The following is a 21013-nucleotide window of genomic DNA, read 5'->3' as shown; positions in this document are numbered from 1 at the left end:
CAAAGCTGTTAATGAAAATGGTGTATTTGAAAATCTTCGTCAAGAACTTTGGAATCTTGATTAAAAATTTCACGGAAGCAGAGGCTCCTGGTAAATGTGTGATTTTGTAACAATTCAACATGTTATAGGACCTATTACTTTATCTTACCAGATAGCTAAAGATTATATATCTGCCTTTTGCTTACATTTATGATTTACTAGACTAGACCAACTAATGTGAAGTATCTGTTGACAAAACAAATTGAAAAAAGATCAGGGCATTTCATGATTGTCATTTAAGTATTTTGGATTATATTTTCTACCCACAGAAAGCTTTTGAGCATCTTTTAAAGGGAGTGAATGAAAGACAAGGACTTTTTAGAAAACTGTTATAATTGTTCTGGTTTAAGGTAATGGGAGTTGGTGGGGAGGCAAGGGCTTGAATGAGTATAGAGCAGTAGAAGAAAAAGAAGAGATTAGAATGAGACTATGATGGAACTTATGCTTTGTTGAAGGAAAAGAGTCAAGTCTGGTCCTATAATTTAGAGCCTCAGAGGCTAGGTAATCATTTACAAACACCAGGTCAAATATTGATTTAAATGAGGGGCAAAATAAAGGAAATTTTAGATGTCTATAAACTCAAAAGTTGACTATGCATGTCCTTGGATATTTTTCAAAAAATTGCTAAAAAGTTCTTAGCAAGGTAACAACGTTGTAATACCAATGACATTTATATATGTGTTAATTTGTTTAATAGTCATAACAACCCTATTAGGTACTATTGTTATGACTATCTTACAGTTGAGGAAACTGAAGCACAAAGAGATTTTCTCTCAGCCAATATCACATAGCTTTCCAGAGCAGTATGGGTCCAGAGACCATGTTCTTAGTTGTTACACTAACCTGAAGTTACAGTGCTATTAAGAGAAATTAGGAAATTCGAATAAAAAAGATACAGTTTTAAATATTAAATTTTGAGCTGCAGCTTCCTGGCAAGTCAGCTGAACATGAGGAACCTTAGTTAAGAAAAAATTGGGAACAGACCATAATTTTGGGAGACTTCTGAAGAGGAAGAGTTTTGAAGAGAAGAACAGAGAGCTAGGAGTTGAATTATGATATGGAATGAAGAGGAAGAGATAGTAAAGGAATCAGAGGACCAGTAAATCAAGTAGGATGTAGAACCCAGGAGCCGTCTTAAAAGAAAAGGAAATAGGCTTTTAAGGAAAGAATAGTGTGCCAAGAAAATGAGGAATGAGAAAGTGGTTGGAAATTAGAGCTCTAGTGACCTTAAAGTGTAATTTCAGTTAGCTGTTATGAAGTCATTGACAAAAGCTAAAGAATAAGGTGGAAATGAAGGTGGTGACTGCTTCTTTTGAGAAATCTGACAGTGAAAGGAAGGTTGATGGTATAATAACTGGAGGGAATAGTAGCACTGAATTTCAAAAAAAAAGACAATAAAAACTATTGAAAAACAGAAAGGAAGAAATCAGTGGTTAAGAAGATACTGAAGATAAGTGAGAATCTACAAAAGTAGGGATGAAAAGGAGGAAGTGAGAAGGGTGGCATACTTAGCAGCCCTGGGAGAAGCACTGGTTTTGGGAGAAGGGGAGAACGGATTAATTTGGTAAGAATTTTTTAGATCATGAATAGATGTGTGTCTACATATATTTTAATATGGAGAGAATATCAAATCAGGAGTCCCAGGAAACGAGATGAAGTTAATCTGTTAGTACAGATTGAGACTGGCACCTTTAATAACAAGGCAGAAATAGTCCTTGTAGACAATGATAGGAAGTCAACCAGAGATTAGTAAAAACATATGTAAGTGGGAGTCCTCGAATTTATACCCGACCAGGTTGGGTCTCCCTCCAGTGAAAAGCCACACATTTTTTGGCCCTGGGAGAGAAACCAGAAATAGGGTTAACCTACTGGAAATTGGCCCTGAAAACCCTAAGGTAATACTGAAATAGAGCTGGATATAACAACTGAGAATTTAGTCACAAATGGGGTTGATGACCTGGGAGGTTAAGTATTTACTTTTGTACTTGAAAGTTGTGAGCGGTTAAAGGTAGGCGCCGCCGCCACAGCCACAGCGCAGCGGGTGGAAAGTAGGGAAGAGGCGACGTTCAATGGCATATTTTGGTCATGATCTCACGTTAGTCGATTATTTTCCGTTTGGCAGCTGGGAACGTCCATTTCAGACCATCGAGCGTAGTCCTAGGCTGTGGTAGGAGAAATCTAATTCAAAAGCTAGGAATATGTATTTTCCTAGTCTAGCTATTCTTTTACTAACTGGCCAATGCTGCCGCCTTATGCAAAGCCGGCACCACGGAGAGGATCTGCTTTACAGAGGCAGGGACGACGCCAATCGGCCTCGGGCGGGCACTGTGCGTCTAGATCTGCGGCAGGGGGAGGTCCCAAACAGTTCTCGAAACCTTTTCACCCTCGTCGGGTAAAGCGCCGCGTTAACAGGCAACAATAAAACGCTAATAAAATGCTAGGTTCTGAAGCCCTGGTTAAACACAGAAGTGGGAGCAGGGTTTTGAGCGTTTTCCGCAAAGCGCGTCCCGGGCGGGGGTGAGGGCAGGAGCCGGGCAGGGCTGCTAGAAGCGACCTGGGGAGGGGCCTTGGTGAAGGGGGCCGAAGGCTGGTTTCTCTCCCCTGTCTGGTAAAAGCTCCAAAAATGGCGGGCGGCAACACAGCTCGCGGGGCGCGCAGGCGCCATCGTAGTCATCCTTCCGCCCGCCTCAGGCATCCCACGAGCTGCTCACAGCGCCCTCACTGAGCGGTATCCGCGGCTCGCAATTGGCTGAACTGGGCTAGCGCTCCGTGTGGGGGCGGAGCCGCCACGCAGCGGCTACGTTTCCCGCCCCTCTGGTGCGCGTGCGCGCAATCCCCACTGGAAAGCGTTTGCGCGCGTTCTCGCCGTAGCCCCCAGCTCGCGCCTCCGCTCCCTCCCCTTTCCGGGCAGGCCTGTCCCGTCAGCGAGGCAGTAAGCGCCGCGGCCAGCAGAGGGCGATCCGGACCCAAGTCTGCAGCGGCGCCATTGGCGTGTGGAAAATGCCACCAGATGGCGGGTTAGGATTGCAGCTCCGTTGAAGGCGCGGCCCCCGCTCCCGAACCCCCGGCGACCACCCCGTAACAACCCCCCCACATCGGGAATAACACACCGGAGACTTTTGGGGGGAAACTAGGTCGACGGCCGGTGGCGCCCGGATGGGCAGCTGAGGTGAGTGCGGGCGGCGGCGACGGCGGCGGCGGGGGGCGGGAAAGAGGGGGAATGCGGCGGCAGCGGCGCGGGGGCTGGAAGCGCCGATCCAAGATGGAGGCCGGGCGAGAGCGAGAGAGCGCGAGCGGGGAGCGGGCGGGCGGGCCCGGCGCGGGCTCCGCGCGGGGGAGGGAGGCCGCGCCGGCCTGTGTGGGGTGCAGCGGTCGCTGGCCGTCCAGGCGCGCGGGGGTGGGGAGGCTGCTGTGAGCGCGGCGAGCACCCTGGATCCCTTGTTGCTCCTCACCCATCTCGCGGGCCCCGAAAATTGCACACCCGCCCGTTCGGGCACAACGGCGACGGGCGCGGAAGCCTTTGTGGCGCGCTCGGGCCCGCCGCCAAGCCCGCCCGCCCTCCGTCCCCCCGCCCGGACTCTCGGGACTCGCTTGCGCCCGGTGGGGCCGGGCCGAGGCGGACTGGTGCGAACGCCTTCCGCCGCCCTGCGTTTCTGCGGTGTTTTAGCGGCAGCGTTGTCACATGACAACGAGCTCGCCTCAGCGGAGGGGCCTGGGGGTCGCTCAGCGTGGCGGCCGGCCCAGGCTGCTTCTTGGTGGGGTGGGGCGGGGGCTGGCGATGGGGAAAGGGGGCGTCGAACCTTGGCTTCCCGCTATCTGCGCTCTCCGCCCCCGACGGAGGCCTCCTTGTGAAACGTGTCCAGGCCTGAGCCCTGCCCCGCTAGTTTGCCAGTCCCCCGGGAAATGAGACCAATAAAAGTTGTTTTCCCTCCTTTCTCGGGGTGGGGGCGGGGTGAAAAGCTGGGAAACTGGAGTGCCTAGAGTTGGACCTGAGCCTCGATTGGAGGGTCCAAACTGGGTGCTTCTTGTGTATTGTGGGGACGGAGAAATTTTCAGGTTTTAAGATTGTCACGTCACCCCTTCTACCCACATTTGAAATGTTATTGATTCTCTTCACATTGCAGAGAATCGTGCCCCAGGCGTGTAAGTCATGGATGCATTTGGAAGCTTATGGACTCAAAACAATGCTGTTTGTATGTGATGCTGTTTGCGTGTGTTGATAGTGAATTATTTGCTGTTAACGTTGGTGCTAAGATGATACAGTTTATTTCTCGTGGTTGTGACTACAAAGGGCTATATTTTGCACCTTAGCAAAGAAAAAGTCAGTGTTAAAGTATTTGAATTGGCGTAAAGTTATCTGATTTGTAACGTGGAATTTGAATATAACTCCACCCGTTAGTTTTCTGTGTGTGTTATTAAGAAGATTGCAAATTCTGTGGTGAAGCACTTAGGGAAATATACATAAGTGAAAATAAAAACGACGTGTTTATTGAATGATATATTGTACCACGTTCTCATGTTTATAACATATGAAGAGTTAAGACTCAAAAAATTTGTCCAAGGGGTGTAATATTGAAAGGCCCATAACATTGCTTACTTTAAGCTTTTGATTTTTGAGAATACTTACAACACAAATAGTTTGCTAAATTCATTAAGTTCTAGAAAACCTACAGGTGTTTTGCTAATTTTTTTTACTTTTCATTCTTGAAATGTACTTTGAATTTACTCAAGTGGTCTACCAATGGTCATTTTTACAACTGTTGGATGAAAATTTCTCTATCCTCTTTAGTTTTGATGTTCTGACAAAGCTAAGGAATGTTTAAATAGATGTGAAATTTGGAAAATTATATTACTAGGATTACTTTCTTTGAAAACAGTAATACAATTACTGTTGATTTGAATGGCTCTTAATGCTTCAAGGGGACTGTTGGTGTTGGTGTAGAGGCGGGCACTGAAGTTACAAAATTTCCTAGGTTTGTGATCTTTGGGATGTCATTCTTGAGCCTTACTTTGCTTATCACTAAAATGAAGATAATAAACGATATGGTATTTAACAGATATGTGAAAAAATCCCCTTTTAATTTCTAAAATTGAAAATTTTTATGCATTTTCATAGAGTTTTAATCCTTGTCCCGTGATTTTGGATTTGTGTATCTTTATAATCAGTGCTTTGAGGAGACATGCACTCTGGGGGAAAAGATGGTAGTCTCAACTTGTGCTTTTGTGCATTATTCTGAGAATAAATTTGTTTCAAACAAACAAAAAGTCTCTTCCCCCCCCCCCTTTTTTTCTTTTCAGATTTAGCAGTTTAAACAACACCCATTCTCAGTTTCTATAGGTCAGAAATCTGGATACTTTGTAGCCAGGTTTTCAGTTTAGCATCTCAACCAGTTTGAAATCAAGATGCGAGCAGTAGCTGCAATTCTCATCTGAGGCTCAAGGTCTTCCACGCTCACCACTTGTTGGCAGAATTAATTTCCTTGTGGCCGTATGACTGAAGTTTTCTTGCTAGCCGTTGGCCACGGACCGTTCTCAGTTCCTTACCATGTGTCCACATTGGCAGTTCACAACATGGCTGTTTGCTATCATCCAGGCTAGCTGGACCAGTCTCTGACTTCCTCTATCTCTGACCTCTAGACTCCCCTTTAAAACCCCTTTTAAAAGCTCATTTGATTAGGTCAGACAGCCCAAGATAATCTCCCTTTTTGGTAAACTCAACTGATTAAGGACTTTAAATACATATGCAAAAATCTGTTTGCTATTTAACAGTTGCAAGAGTTACATATCCCATTATATCTACAGAACTCCCCCACACTCAAGGGGAGGGAATAATACAGGGATGGGAGTCATTGAGGGTTCTAAGAATTTTGTCTGCCATGGGGAAAAGTATTACATTTGCCTTTTTAGAATTTGGACATACAAGGAGAGCACATAGGCAGAGCAGTAATACCACTCGATAAGTTTACTTGTACTTATTTTGTTTTTCTTCACACTTTTTCCTTTCCCATATTTCTTGCTACCTCAATGTAAGTGCCTCTCTCCATAAAAGCATTTTATTGCATTTAGAGGAAATTAAAAATAACTAAAAATAAAATGAAAAAGTTTTAAGTAAAAAGAGCAATGGAAGAGATTATGCAAGTCTTTGGTACCCATTGTTTTACCCATTTTAGAGATGAGGTTGAATCTCAGAGAAGTTAAGGAATATTAAGTGCTTAAAATCACACTCCTATTAAGTGACAGATTCAAACAATCATTACACCAGATACTGTGGTGTGATTAGTCCAGCAGCTTGTGAGGAGGAAATTTTTATGGAAAAGAATAGTTATGTGAACATAGCAGAGCAGGGATATTATTGGTGGAACAAAGAAGATAGCAGAGTTTGGTCTTAGTATGTGGGATGGTTTAATAGCCTGTTGATATAGGAAATGTCCAAACCTGTAGAGAATTTTTATGAGTTTATTTGAGTCAAACTGACAACACTGGCAGGAAGCAAGATCTCACATGCTCTAGAGAATGACAGTTGTGCGGTTTCTTTTACACATTTAGAATTAAGAGGGAAGTAAGGAAGGTGGGAGAAAGGAAGGCCAAGGTGGAGATTGGTTTACAGGATAATTAACAAGATTATGTGCTCTCTGGAGGATGGTTAGCTTCCCACAGGTCTGAAAAAGAGGCATTTCAAAGGTGTATTAACTTATACACAAAAATAATGGACAGGGCTTGAAATTATAACTAGGGAAGTTAGAGGCTTGAGGTGTGACTACTCACCAAGATCTGCCCAGTTAGGAATTTATGATCAGATCACCCTGTGAGGTTACTTTTGGTTAGGTTATTTTGGAGCCCCCTTTTCATCCACAAGTCCAAGAAGCAAAATATTTTCAAGAGGAGGAAATTAGGACAGTTTTAGTTAAGGATATCAAGCTTTAAAGAATATAACTAGGAGTTAAAATTGTTAGATACAGCTTACTTTCTTAATACAGAAGTGGTATAGCAGGGGCTTGGTTAATCTTTGTTATCTGAATATAAAAATATAAATCTTTAGAATTTAGATGGTTCTTGGCTACTGTGTTACTGTCTAGGGAAAAGTAGGAAGGATATATCTAAAAATGGTCTTGCATAAGCTCCAGAATAAGATAATTAAAGTAAGAGTTAGGGTTGAGTCTACAGAGAAGGAGGGATCAGTTTTTTGTCATTTTGGTAGTTAAGAGGTTAGGATCCCAGCTTCCTATCTTTTAATACTGAGAAAAACCATGTCTTACTGAGAAATGTGATTCTTTTTAAGTGAGCTTTAAGTAAGTCATAGACAAGTTGGTTTTATAGAATCTTTGTAATACACCTCCATTTAATACACCTCTTAATGCCTCTCTCCTCTTCGAATCCTCTCTTTTTGCCAGTTTGTGCTTGAAGGACATTTCAAGTTCTGCCTTCTTTGTGAAATACATTGCTTTGTGCTAAGGGCTGAAATGATAAACCAGTTGCCTAAATGTCTTTTAAGGAGTTTTCTTGTAATTAGCTGTAGTAGTGGCTTTTAACTTGCTGGAAGCTCACAATTATAAAAACATTTACATTGTTACTGATTATAAACACAATGGAAATAAAAGTTTCATGAAATAACATTGAACTTTTATGTAGTGCACTCTCATATTTTCTTTTGTTTTTTTAATGAAGAATGCTGGTAGCAACTCACCTAAGTGATATGACTCAGCAACCTACAGTTGGAAAAGTGCTGAATTATCTCGGTGATCAGGAGAGTACAGAGTAAAACCATAAGAAGAAACCGTTTCACTTTCATCAGATTTGCAGATATTAAAAATTCTGATAATCAAGTTTCGGTGAGAATGTGGAGAGTGCAAATTGACAGTCATTTTGCAAAAGAATTTGTTTTATCTGGTAAGTTGAAGTATAGGAACCTTAAGCCTAGTGCTTATACTTCTGCCTACATTCCTGATGAGAGAAATTTTTATACTCGTATACCAGGATAATGTGAACAAAAACATTCCCTATAGCCTTGTTTGCAGTAGCCAATATTTAGAAACAAAGTGTCTTTTAGTAGTAGAATGGATAAATAAATGTTGTTTTTGAAAGTTAATGTTGATTCCTAGGATAACCTCACTTAGGTTACAGTGTGTTATTCTTTTTATATTTAATAATTTGTCAAGGATTTGGGGATATTTATGAGGGATATTTATAAATATGAGTTTTATAAATATCCCTCATAAATATCCCTCATAAATATCCCCAAATCCCTGACAAATTCTCTTTGGTCGTACTGTCAGTTTTCAGTATTAGGAATACGATACCTCATAAACTAAGTCGAGAGGTGTTCTTGCTGTTTGTGTAATATTGATATTAATTCTTTCTTGACTGTTTGCTAGAATTCACCAGTGATAACATCTGGACTTGGAATTTTGTTTGTGGGAAGGTTTTTGGTAACAAATGCAAATTCAGTTTTTTTTTTTTTTAGGGCTATTCAGATTTTGTTTCATCTTAAGTCAGTTTTGGTAAATTATATTAAAGAAACTTTAATCTTGTTTGTTGACGTAAGTTGTTTATGAGATTCTCTTGTTAGCCTCCTAATGTCTGTAGGATCTGTAGTGATATCTCATTTTTAATTTCTGTTTTTGTTAATGTGTTCTTTTTTCTTGACCAGTCTAATTATGGTTTATTAATTTTGATATCTTTTCAAATAATAACTGTCATTTTTCTCCATTCTTTTTTTTCTTTTCTCATTTATTTCTGTTCTTTACAATTTCTCCTATGTATTTTGCTCCTTTTCTGGCTTCTTAAAACCAGAAACCTAGTTTCTGGAACCTCGGTCATAGAGTTCAGACAGTTATTGTTTTCCAATATAAGCATTCAAACTATATAGATTTTCCTCTAAGCATTGCTGTATTCCATGAATTTTGATATATTATGTTTTTATTATTCAGTTCGAAATAGTTTCTAATTTGCTTTGCGATTTCTTCATTGGCAATGGATTGCTTAAAAGTGTTTAATTTTCAAATATTTGTGATTATTTTATATATCTTATTAATGTCTAAATTTCATTTTGAGGTCAGAGGATATTCTTTGTATGATTTTAATCCTCTTATGTTTATTGAACCTTGTTTTATGGTCTAGCATATGGCCTATCTTAGTAAATGTACCTTTTACACTTGAAAAGAATGTGTATTCTGCAGTTGGGTGGGGTATTCCATAAATATCAATTAGATTAAGGTGTTTTGATAACATTTTTCAAATAATTATGTCTTTCCTTTTTGCGGAGGTGGTTTAGTTCTATCCGTTGTTGAGAGATGTTAAAATGTATAACTGTGACTGTGGAATTATCTATTTGTCCCTTAATTTTGTCAAATTTTGCCTCATGTATTTTGAAATTCTGTTATTAGGCACATAGAATTTATGATTATTATGCCTTCCTGGTGAATTGACCTTGTTATCATTATGAAATGTCCTCCTTTGGTCTTTGTCTTGAAGTCTACATTATCTAGTATCAGCATAGCCACTCCAAATTTCTTTAGCTTAATGTTTCCATATTATATCCTTTTCCATCTATTGACTTAAAACTCTTTCTTTATATTTAATGTGTAAAGAAAGGTTTGAAAGGCAGCATATATTTGAGTTTTGCATTTTTATCCTTTCTGACGATATGGAATTGGAATTTCTCTTTCAGTTACAATAAACATTGGTTATGTGTTAATGTCTGTCAAGGACTGTAAAGGATCTGAGATTATACCCCACTTGCAGGCTAACAAGTTAACCTGCCACAGTTTAATGGATGCTAGTAGTAGCCATGAAACTCTTTGGTCAGAGATGAAGAACAATGCATTATTAGCAGTACCGGTAGCCATGTGATCAGCATTTGTGTGAGATCTCTTGAGTCTCAGTTTGCGCAGGTAGTTTTGAAGATGTGATAACTGCATATGCAGTGGGTTTAGTTATAGGAGTGGAATCCAGGCTTAGGAAATGTGAATTTTGATAATCGGTATTAAGCGTGCCTCCCCTTTTCTCTGAGGGAGATGCCTGATTATTTCAGGTTATCATTGTCCCTCTCATATAGAGCATTGAGAGGTAGGCTTCCTTTTTTCTCTGATAGATAGTACGAAGTAGCAAATGCATAGAAATGCTTATGACAGTGCATAACATGAAACTAAAGAATATCTTAAGCTGTATTCTAATTTAGAGCCTAAATTAACTTTGGGGAAGAAAATGCCTTACTATGTACCTTGGACTGCTAGGGATAATTAAAAAGTTCATACTTCCACAGATGAATTAAGCGGTCACATGATAATGGTTAAGAAAGCCGTTGTCTGTTGTGTAAGAGAGTTCCTGGCACTTGCATAACACTGTGTCAAATTCTAACTCATCTTTTTCTAAGTATGTAAATTTGGGTAAATTCTTTAACCTCCCTAAACCTCAGTTTTGTCATCTGTAAATGGGAAAAATAAAAGCATGCCTTGTTATGGATTCTGGTAGAGATTAAAAAGGTAGCTTTTAACTATTAGACCATGAACATTGTACGTCAATCCACAGGGCATTGATCTTAAATTTAAAAGGTGAATAAAATTATAATCTAAATAAGTGATGGAGTTACTTTCCAGAAGCAAAGAATTTTAATTAATTGGTTATTATCAGCACATAGAGCTAGCAGATTAAAACTTTATTAATGAGAATGGTCAGAGGATGAGATGCTTTGGTTAATTAATTGAGAGATGAAGGTTACAGCCAGAGTTTTATTCTTATTTTTAAACATATTTTATAAGTCAGGCTCTTTTTCTTTCTTTTGAAATTAACTGCATCCTGGAAAGGCAGTGTAATGTTTTCTTGGTAGTTGAGAAACCTTGATGGTTTTATCAGGGTTATTTTTTGATTATTAGCTTTGCACATAGAATTTCGCAGAGACTAGGAATGAGTCTTTACCAAGAGAGAAACATATCTTGAAAGTTATCTCTTTGAGTAAGTTACTAGACAAAATAAGATCATAGATGACTGATTTTTTTTCCCCCTCATAGAAATGGGGTACAATGAACAAAACTCTGGTTAACTCAAGTTATGGATTTTTTAACTTTATAAATATAAAGGCAGCATGGCATTGGAGAGAGAAAACTAGTGTAGGGCCAGAAACCCAAATTTTAATTACAGCTCTAGCACTATCTACCTGTGTGTCTTTGAGTCATTACTTTTCTGGGCCTCAGTTTCTTCATTGTAAAATTAGTCTTGGACCTTGTTTCCAAGATTCCTTTAAATTTTTTAGTCCCTTTGAAGTAATTAGGAAATCGACTCTGAGGTAATGCAGAGTGTTTGATTTGAAAATCTTTAGGTTTGAAAAACCTAAGTGTGTTATCAGCAAGCTCCTTTTGCCCCTCATCTCCCAACTGGTTAAAAGAATAATTCATACTTTCCCCTAGCTGATAACTGTGGAGACCAATTACATTAATATTTAGATAGTATTTATAGTCTTTAGTGCCAGCTTTGGGTGTGTGTTTATTTGGTAAGAAAGATTAACAAGTGCTTCCATTTAATTTTATTCATTATGAATTATTCAGACATTTATTGAACATCTACAATGAGCCATACACTGTGAGTAAAAGACATTAAAGCACAATTTTGTCTTTCTGATGCACAGTGGAGGTGATTTGTGATTCAGAACTCAAGTGATACATTCTCCAAAAATTCTTTCCTGATTGCCCCTTTCTCTCTTCCTCAATCCAGGGTTGGTCTAAGTGCCCTTCCTTTGTGTAGTAGTGGCTGTGCCAGGGCTTCCATGACTGATTGTGGAATTGGTGCTCTGCATACAGGTGCCTGGCCAAGAGAGTTGGTGGAGGCTGAAATCCAGATTTTGTCTGCTTGACAAAGTGTCCATTTGCTTTTTCTTATTTTTCCGATTCACCTACCCAAAGTAGGCCTTTCTTCCTAATTCTTAAAAAGAGTCTGTATGTTAGCGGATGTCTACCCTGTGTGTTAGTGTTCCAATAAGAAAATTCTGTAGTGTATTTTTTTGTATTCAAGTTTTATAGTAGGTAATAAATACTTTGAGGTAGTATGTTGAAGTGAGGAAATGCTTCCTGAAAGTGAATTCTTATGTAAGTTAAAGAAAAGTGAAAGCTAGGCACTAGTGGGATGATGGACATGGGAATGGCATCAGGTGAATGCAAAGTGCAAGGTTGTGATATAGTGTTGCCGATGGGTTTTCAAACTGTGGTCCCTGCACCAGAAGTGTCAGCATTATCCAGGAACTTGTTAGAAATGCAAGTTTTAGAACCTCACCCCAGTCTGACTGAATCAGAAATTCTGGAGGTAGAGACCAGCAATTTATGTTTGAGAGATACTACTATAGCCTACTTTCTGAGGAAGCGTTAGTTCAGTGTGTGTTCAGAGCATGTGGTACCTGTGAAAGAGAGATTAAATGTAGAGTTGTAAGCAGTGACCAGAGTGTTTAGTGGCCCAAACTAAAAGAGTTTGAACTTTGTCTTTAGGCAAGTGAGTGCACATTAGAATCATTTGGGAGCTTTAAAAATATACTAGTGATTGGGATCTACTCCAGACCAACTGATACCAAATCTGAGTTTTCGATGCACACTGAGGGTTGTGAACTGTATAATTGACTGATCTTGGTTAATGATTATGATATACACACTTGAGAGTGTGTCAAATGCTGTGTCAAGTAGCATGATAATAATTAACACAACAATCTTATGTAGATATTCCCATTTAACAGATGAAGCAGAGAGGTGAAGTACCTTTTTCCAGTATTACCTAGCTAGGAAGTGGTGGGTTTGAGTGCAGGTTTTTGTGATTCTAAAGTCTAGTCTCTTAAGCAGTATATATATTTTTAACCCAGGGGTCATGAACTTAGATGGGAAAATAATTACATCTTTATTTCACTAACCTCTAAGTGAGATTTAGCAGTTCCTTTCATTTTTGAACGTAGGCAACAAATCACAATTGTATTAACAACTGTGACTTTGTTATCAATAGAAATCAGAAATATTTCCATATTAAATTACAGGTGTTGCAAATATCTCAAAATGTTTTTATCCTAATCCTTGTTTTAAAATTAGGCTGTTAGACCCACCTCTGGATCTTTAAATCAGTATATTAAAGACATATGTGTATCACTAATCATAAACATGCTTTTTTTAAGTATGTTGATAATTTTATGCGAATATAATTAATAATTCCTTTTCTAAGCATGGTACCATTTGCTGAGGGAGAGAGTTTAATAGGGTAGGGTAGACAGGGAATAAAAAAATCCACTTGGTTATCTCTCAGAATAGAGATCCTTATAAAAGAGACAATCTTTCTTTCATTCCGTGGTCCTCTTTTATTTGACTTGTTAATAGGACTGAAACCCATGTTTTTTGTTACATGTCAAAAGTATTAGATTGCAAAGTACTTTGTGCTTAGAGTGCTTTTTTCTAAGCACTTCCAAAAAAGTTAGAGAAGATGATGATACGCATTATGTTACCAGGCATTCTAACTATCCTGTAATCTGATAACAATGCTGTGTAATAGAACTTTGTGCAATGATGAAAATGTTTTGTATTTGTGTTGTCTGGCGTGGTAGCTATTAACCATGGTACAAAGAAACAAGATAATATAATAGTAGTTAACAGTAGTACAACAACATTATAGTTAACAGTACTTCTTATATGGCAGGTACTGTTCTTAGCATTTTACGTATTTTAATTTAGGTAATCCTTACAAGGTCACTGTGAAGTGGGTATTATTGTTAAGTCTCAGTTTACAGATGAGGAAGCAGGCAGAGAAGTTAAGAGATTTTTCCAAAGGTCACATAGCTACTAATTAGCAGAATAGGATTCAGATCCTAGCTTCCTTTATGTTCCCTTTATAATGTATAATGTATGCCTTTATCACTTTCCTCAGACCCTCAAATGTATATACAGAATGCTGTCAGAAACAGTATACTAAAAGGAATTTAAGAAAAATCATTTTGCTTTATTTTTTAACTCAAAGTTGTGTAGACTTTTAGTTTATAGTTCTTTGCCTTTTGTTAGCATTTGAGTTAGCATGGACTTTACTATTTTATTTCCTGTTAAGTAAACTTGTATTAGATGTAGTAGGTATTTTTACTAACCAACACTGATGTTTATTAAACAGTAACTTAGATCCCTCCCCCCAAGGTTAATTTAAATCTGAGTTCAGAAATTGAATATTAATGCAGGTATACTTTGTTTTATTGCATTTAGCTTTATTGAGCTATGCAGTATTGTGCTTTATGCAAGTTGAAAGATTGTGGCACCCCAGCACCAAGTAAGTTTATTGGCATCATTTTTCCAACATCACTTGCTCAGTTCATGTCTCTTGTGTTACATTTTGGTAATTCTCACAATGTTTTAAATCTTTTCACTATTATAATGTTTGTTGTTATGATCTATGATCAGTGAACTTTGATGTTACTATTGTTATTGTTTTGAGCACCACGAATTGCACCCATATAAGATGGCAAACTCAATCTATAAGTGTTATGTGTGTTCTGACTGCTTCACCACCAGCTGTTCCCCTTCTTTCTTCCTTTCCTTGGGCCTCTCTATTCCCTGAGACACAATAGTATTGAAATTAGGCTGGTTAATAACCCAACAGTGGCCTCTTAAGTGTTCAAGTGAAAGTCAGTGTCATGTGTCTCTCACTTTAAATCAAAACTAGAAATGATTAAGCTTAATGAGGAGGGCATGTCAAAAGCTGAGAAAGGCTGAAAGCTAGGTCTCTTGTACTAGTTAGCCAAGTTGTGCATGCAAAGGAAAAATTCTTGAAGGAAATTAAAAGTGCTACTTCAGTGAACACACAACCAATAAAGCGAAACAGCCTTACTGCTCATAAGGAGAAAGTTTTAGTGCTCTGGATAGATCAGACAAGCCACAGCATTCTCTTAAGCCAAAAACTAATCCAGAGCAAGGCCTTAACTCTTTTTAGTTCTGTGAAGGCTGAGAGATATGAGGAAGCTGCAGAAGAAAAAAATTGAACTCACAGAGGTTGGTTCATGAGGTTTAAGGAAAGAAGCTGTTTCTCTCTTATAACGTGAAAGTCTGATACAGAAACTGCAGCAGGTTATCCAGAAGATCTAGTGAAGATAATTAATGAAGGTGGCTACACTAAACAACAGATTTTCAATGTAGACAAAACAGCCTTACATTGGAAGATGCCATCTAGGACTTTTATAGCTAGAGAGAAACCAATGCCTGGCTTCAAAGCTTCAAAGGACAGGCTGATTCTCTTGTTAGGAGCTAGTACAGTTGGTGACTTTTAAGTTGAAGCCAGTGCTCATTCATTCTGAAAATCCTAGGGCCCTTAAGCATTATGCTATATGTACTCTGCTTGTGTTCTATATATGAAATAACAAAGCCTGGATGACAGCACATCTGTTTACACCATGATTTATTGAGTATTTTAAGCCCACTGTTGAGACCTGCTGCCCAGGAAAAAAAGATTCCTTTCAAAATATTACTGATCATTAACAATGGACCTGGTCACCTCAGAGTTCTGATGGAGATGTATAACAAGATTAATGTTGTTTTCATGCCCTGTAACAACATCTGTTCTATAGCTGGTGTATCAAGGAGTAATTTTAACTTTTAGGTCTTATCATTTAAGAAATACATTTTGTAAGGCTATAGCTGCCATAGAGAGTGATTACTCTGATGAATCTGGGCAAAGTAAATTGAAAATCTTCTGGAAAGGACTCACCATTCTAGATGCTATTAAGAACATTTTTGATTCATGGTAAGAGGTCAAAATACCAACTTTAACAGGAGTTTGAAGGGAGTCGATTCCAACTTTCATGGATGACTTTGAGGATTCAAGACTTCAGTGAGGGAAATAACTGTAGATGTGGTGGAAATAGCAAGAGAACTAGAATTAGAAGTGGAGCCTGAAAATGAATTGCTACAATCTCATGATAAAACTTTAACAGATGAGGAGTTGCTTCTTACGGATGAGCAAAAAAATAGTGGTTTCGTGAGATGGAGTCTACCGATGAAGATGCTATGAAGATTGTTGAAATGACAACAAAGCTTTTAGAGTATTACCTAGAGTAGTTGATAAAGCAGTAGCAGGGTTTGAGAGAATTGACTGCAATTTTGAAATTTCTAATGTGGGTAAAATGTTACCAAACATCATGGCATTCTGTGGAGAAATTGTTTGTGAAAGGAAGAGTCAATCAATGTGGCAAACTTCATTGTTGTCTTATATTTAAGAAATTGCTGTAGCCACCCTAAACTCAGCAGCCGCTGCCCTGATCAGTCAGCAGCCATCAACATCGAAGCAAGACTCTCCACCAGCAAAAAGGTTATGACTCACTAAAGGCTCAGATGATCGTAAGCAGTTTTTAAATTAAGATATGTACATAGTGCCAAGATTTAGACATAATCATATTGTACACTTAATAGGCTACAGTATGACATAAACAACCTTTATGTGTACTGGGAAACTGAAAATTTCATGTGGCTCACTTTATCGTGGTGATGTGGAACTGAACCTGCAGTATCTATGAGGTATGCCTGTATGGTTATTTTGTTCACTAAAACTAATTGAAATGTAATTCTGCGGTCATTTTTGATGAATTGGCTTTATTTAGTGCATATTTGGCTTTCCTTAGTTGATATATATGAACAACTAATCTATGTTACACCCGGTATGTTATGTTCCTAGAGGCCCAAAAGGGAAAGGTATCTCTTAGGTACAGAGTTCCATTTACCATATTTAGGACAAGCTAGTAATAGAGTAAGATGAAAAGGGGCAAGAAGAACTGTCATTTTTCAGTTGCTGTTATGGGCATTGTGCTTGGTGCTTTACATACTTAGTCATCATTTATCGAATACAGGCAGTTTATCAGGCCCTTCCAGTTCTTTAGATTCATTACATGTGTCATTTAATCTGCACCTAACCCTTCAGAGAACATGATGACGGCAAAGATATTTTACTGGTGAGGGCTTTGTTAGGCTCTGCCTGTTCCTTCCACTCTCCTCTGTTTCAAGGGAAAATGATCATAAATGTAGTTGGGGAATCAGATGGGGGTGGTGCTGAGGTTATCATTGATGTCAACTGATCTAGTATTTAAGGTCCTCCAGTTATAAATTTGTTTATTTCATTTTGGCTAGATCTTGGAGATAAGGCAGACAAGTTATTTGTCCCCATGTGAGAGAACAGTAATCAGGTAAATGATCATGTGCTATGGTAAATGCTATAAGGAGGATAATCGTGGGGTACTATGAAGGCTAATAATGAGATACACACATTAAATAGGGAAACTGAGGAAAGGCATCTTTGAAGATGTGAGGTTTAAGCTGAGATAGGCATAGAAACTGGACAGGAATGGTCCAGGCACAGGAAGAACAAAGGCAGAATTTCGATAGCAGAAATGGTTGTGGTATTGTAGGAACTGAGAGATGGTCATAGTGACTGGAGGGAGCATAATCCACGGAGAATGTTGTGGCATCACATGAGGTTAGAGAGGTAGGCCAGAGTCTGAATTGTATAGGTTATATTAGGTTAGTAAGGATTCTAAGGAATGCAGATTTTATAAGTAAAATAAGAAATCATTGGAAAGGGTTATGCTGTAGAACATTTTAAAAACATTGTTCTAGCCTAGTGGTTCTCAACTGCAGGTGATCTCCCCCCCTCCCCCGCCGAGGACATTTGGTAATATCCACAGACATTTTTCGTTGTCACAACTGGGAGTGATGATGTATGTTGCTGGCATTAGTGGATAGAGGCCAGGGATGCTGCTAAACATTCTACAATGCTCAGGTCAGCCCCCTATAACAAAGAATTATTAGCCCAAAATGTCATTAGTGCCAAGGTTGATAACTTCTGCTCTGGCTGCTGTGAATATTGGATTGTGGTACGGGTGGAATGAGAGAGGGGAGGGATAGGTTTTTGCAATGTCCAGGTGATAGTTTCTTGGGTTATGTTGTAATAGAGGTAAAAATGAGAAATGTGATTCTGTTTGTGTTTTGGAGTTAGACAGTGAGTAAAAGGGATGAGTTAGGGATGATCTCCAGGTTTCTAACTTTAATTGAGTGAATGAACTTGTGGGCCCACCCAAACCACTTCCAGATTTTCCATACAAACAGGCTGTCTTGGCTCATGCTGAGGACTTTCCTAAAATTTCTCAAAGGTTCACAAAACCCAAACAAGTAGCATCTGGCCTTGGTGTGCCCCATACTAATTGCTGAGCAGCCCCAAGGCCAGCACTAGAGGCAGCCAGCCTTGGTTCTCAGATTGGCCTTATGAGACGCCTGCAAGTCCAGCGCAGGTGGTGGTTATCTTCAGATTACTTGGTGGCTCATGCCAGGTAGTCTTGGGCAGGGCATAGGCTGTGGCTGAACTTGATTTGTGGCAGGACCCCTCCCAGGAGGCCCTCAGGGCCTGACCTAGCCAGAATACCATCCAGGGCACATTAGAAGACAACACACCAAAGGACAAATTGAGCAGTCACCAGAGCCCTGCTAAAGCGATTCCTACTCTGTATGGTCAACCTCTCCACAACAGCTTCTTCATTGGAGTCATTGGCCAGTCCTCAACCAGTCAACCCATGAGTCAGTCTCACCCATTGATGTGCAAACAGCAACCAAGTCTCAACTACAACAAGAGGGCACACAACCCATACAAGGGACACACTTGGAGCACCCAACTCAGGTGACCAGGGAGACTATGCCACTGGACCCCACAGGACACCTACTACATAAGGCCACTCTACTAAGACTTGAAGAGATAGTAGCCCTGCCTAATACATAGAAGTAAACACAGGGAAGCAGCCAAAATGGGGAGACAAACATGTCTCACATGAAAGAACAGAACAAAGCTCCAGAAAAAGAATTGAACAGAATGGAAACAAGCAAGCTACCAAATGCAGAAGTCAAAACAGTGGTTATAAGGATGCTCAATGAACTTAAGGGAAGAGTAGATAACTCAGTAAGAACTTTAATGAGACAGAAAACATAAAAGTGGAGATAGAAAACAAAGAAGAACCAGTCAGAAATGAAGAATACAATAACTTAAACAAAGAAAAATACATTAGAGGGAATCAACAGTGAAAGAGATGAAGCAGAGGATCGAATCAGCGATTTAGAAGATAAGGTAGCAGAAAACACCCAATCAGAACAACAAGAAAAGAAGAATCCAAAAAAATGAGGATCGTTTAAGGGGCCTCGGGACAACATCAAGCGTGCCAACATTCTCATCATAGGAATACCAGAAGCAGAAGAGAGAGAGCAAGGAATTGAAAACCTATTTGAAGAAATACTGATGGAAAACTTCCTTGACCTGGTGAAGGAAATAGACATACAAGCCCAGGAAATGCAGAGTCCCAAACGAGATGAACCCAAAGAGTCTCACACCAAGACCCATCATAATTAAAATGCCCAAGGTTAAAGACAAAGAAATGATTCTAAAAGCATCAAGAGAAATGCATCTGGTTACCTACAAAAGGGCTGCCATTAGACTGTCAGCTGATTTTTCAACAGAAACTTTTCAGGTCAGAAGGGATTGGCACAAAACAGTCAAAGTGATGAAAAGCAAGGACCTACAACCAAGATTACCCAGGCAAAGTTATCATTTAAAGTCAAAGGACAGATAAAGAGCTTCTCAGACAAGAAAAGGCTACAGAAATTCATCAACACCAACCCAGTATTACAAAAAATGTTACAGGGACTTCTTTAAGAAGAAGAAAAAAATATATATGAATAATAAAATGGCAATAACCACATATCTATCAATAGTTACCTTAAATATAAATGGATTAGATGTCCCAATTAAAAGATAGGGTGGCTGAATGGACAAGAAAACAAGACCCTTGTATATACTTTCTACAAGAGAATCACTTCAGATTGAAAGACAGACTGAAAGTAAGTGGATAGAAAAAGGTATTTCACGAAAATGGAAACAAAGTAGAAGATGGGGTAGCAATATTTATCCCAGCCAAAACAGACTTTAAAACAAAGGTTATAACAAGAAACTAAGAAAGACCCAGTAATCACACTTCTGTATATTTATCTGAGAAAACCCAAAACACTTCCTCAAAGGGGTATGTGTATCTATATGTTCATTGTGGCATTATATACAGTAGCCAAGATATAGAGGCAACCTGAGTGCCCATCAATGGATGAATTGATAAAGAAGTAGTGTTAGACATATACAATGGAATATTACTCAGCTATTAAAATAATAATGAAATTTTGCCATCTGCAACAGCATGGATGGACGGACCTAGAGGGTATTGTGTTTAGTGGAGTTGTAAGAAAGAAAAATGCCATGTGACTTCGCTTACATGTAGACTCTAAAGCAGCAGTCCTCAACCTTTTTGGTATCAGGGACTGGTGCTCCTATGAGAATCTAATGCCTGATGATCTGAGGAGGCCATTATGTTAGCATTGGGGTGTGGCTGCAAATACAGTTGAAGCTTCGTTTGGTAGCCCACCACTCACCTGCTGTGTGGCCCAGTTCCTAATAGGCCACGGACCCTATATAGGTCTGCAGCCTGGGGTTTGGGGGCCCCTGAATTCTAAAGAACAAAATAAAAAGAAACTCATAGATACAGAGGGGTGAAAAGGGGGAAGGGATTAAGATGTACAAATTAGTATTTACAAAATAGTCATGGGGATGCAAAGTATAGTATAAGGAATGAAAAAGTTGAGTAAATGGTGGTGCATTCTAAGATGGGAAAGACCGAAGGGAAGAAAACTAAGAATGAAGGGTTCTGATTTTTAAAATCTTAATTCATGGAACCTGAGTTACCATTAATAGAAGACAACACCATTTTATGTACATTAGAAGGAAACATATACCATATACCTGTATAGCCTGTAATTGGTTGCACCAGCCACTCATTGCTTTGACATCTTTTATCTATTCCCAGAGATTTGGCAATTTTTTTGTCTTTATTTGCATTGCTTGGCATGTGATAGACTGTCCTTTTGCATTGTCAGTAACAAAACAATACAGCTTCATCTACTTGTAGTTC

The 21013-nt window shown here is 39.2% G+C and overlaps 1 protein-coding gene across 1 annotated transcript in view; it reads left to right on the top strand.

The window, feature by feature from the left end:
* Positions 1-3025: 3025 nt before the first annotated feature.
* The window catches only part of STAG1 (stromal antigen 1), a 335236-nt gene continuing 317248 nt past the window's right edge, over positions 3026-21013 (top strand). Inside the window, exon 1 of the mRNA XM_023538374.1 lies at positions 3026-3208. The gene's annotated coding sequence lies outside the window, so the exon portion shown is untranslated. The remainder of the gene's footprint in view (positions 3209-21013) is intronic.

The sequence above is a fragment of the Pteropus vampyrus genome, unplaced genomic scaffold (assembly GCF_000151845.1).
Source record: "Pteropus vampyrus isolate Shadow unplaced genomic scaffold, Pvam_2.0 Scaffold220, whole genome shotgun sequence".
In the NCBI taxonomy this organism is placed as follows: domain Eukaryota; kingdom Metazoa; phylum Chordata; class Mammalia; order Chiroptera; family Pteropodidae; genus Pteropus; species Pteropus vampyrus.
The sequence above is the reverse complement of the archived record's forward strand: the minus strand, read 5'-3'. Positions and strand labels throughout refer to the sequence as shown.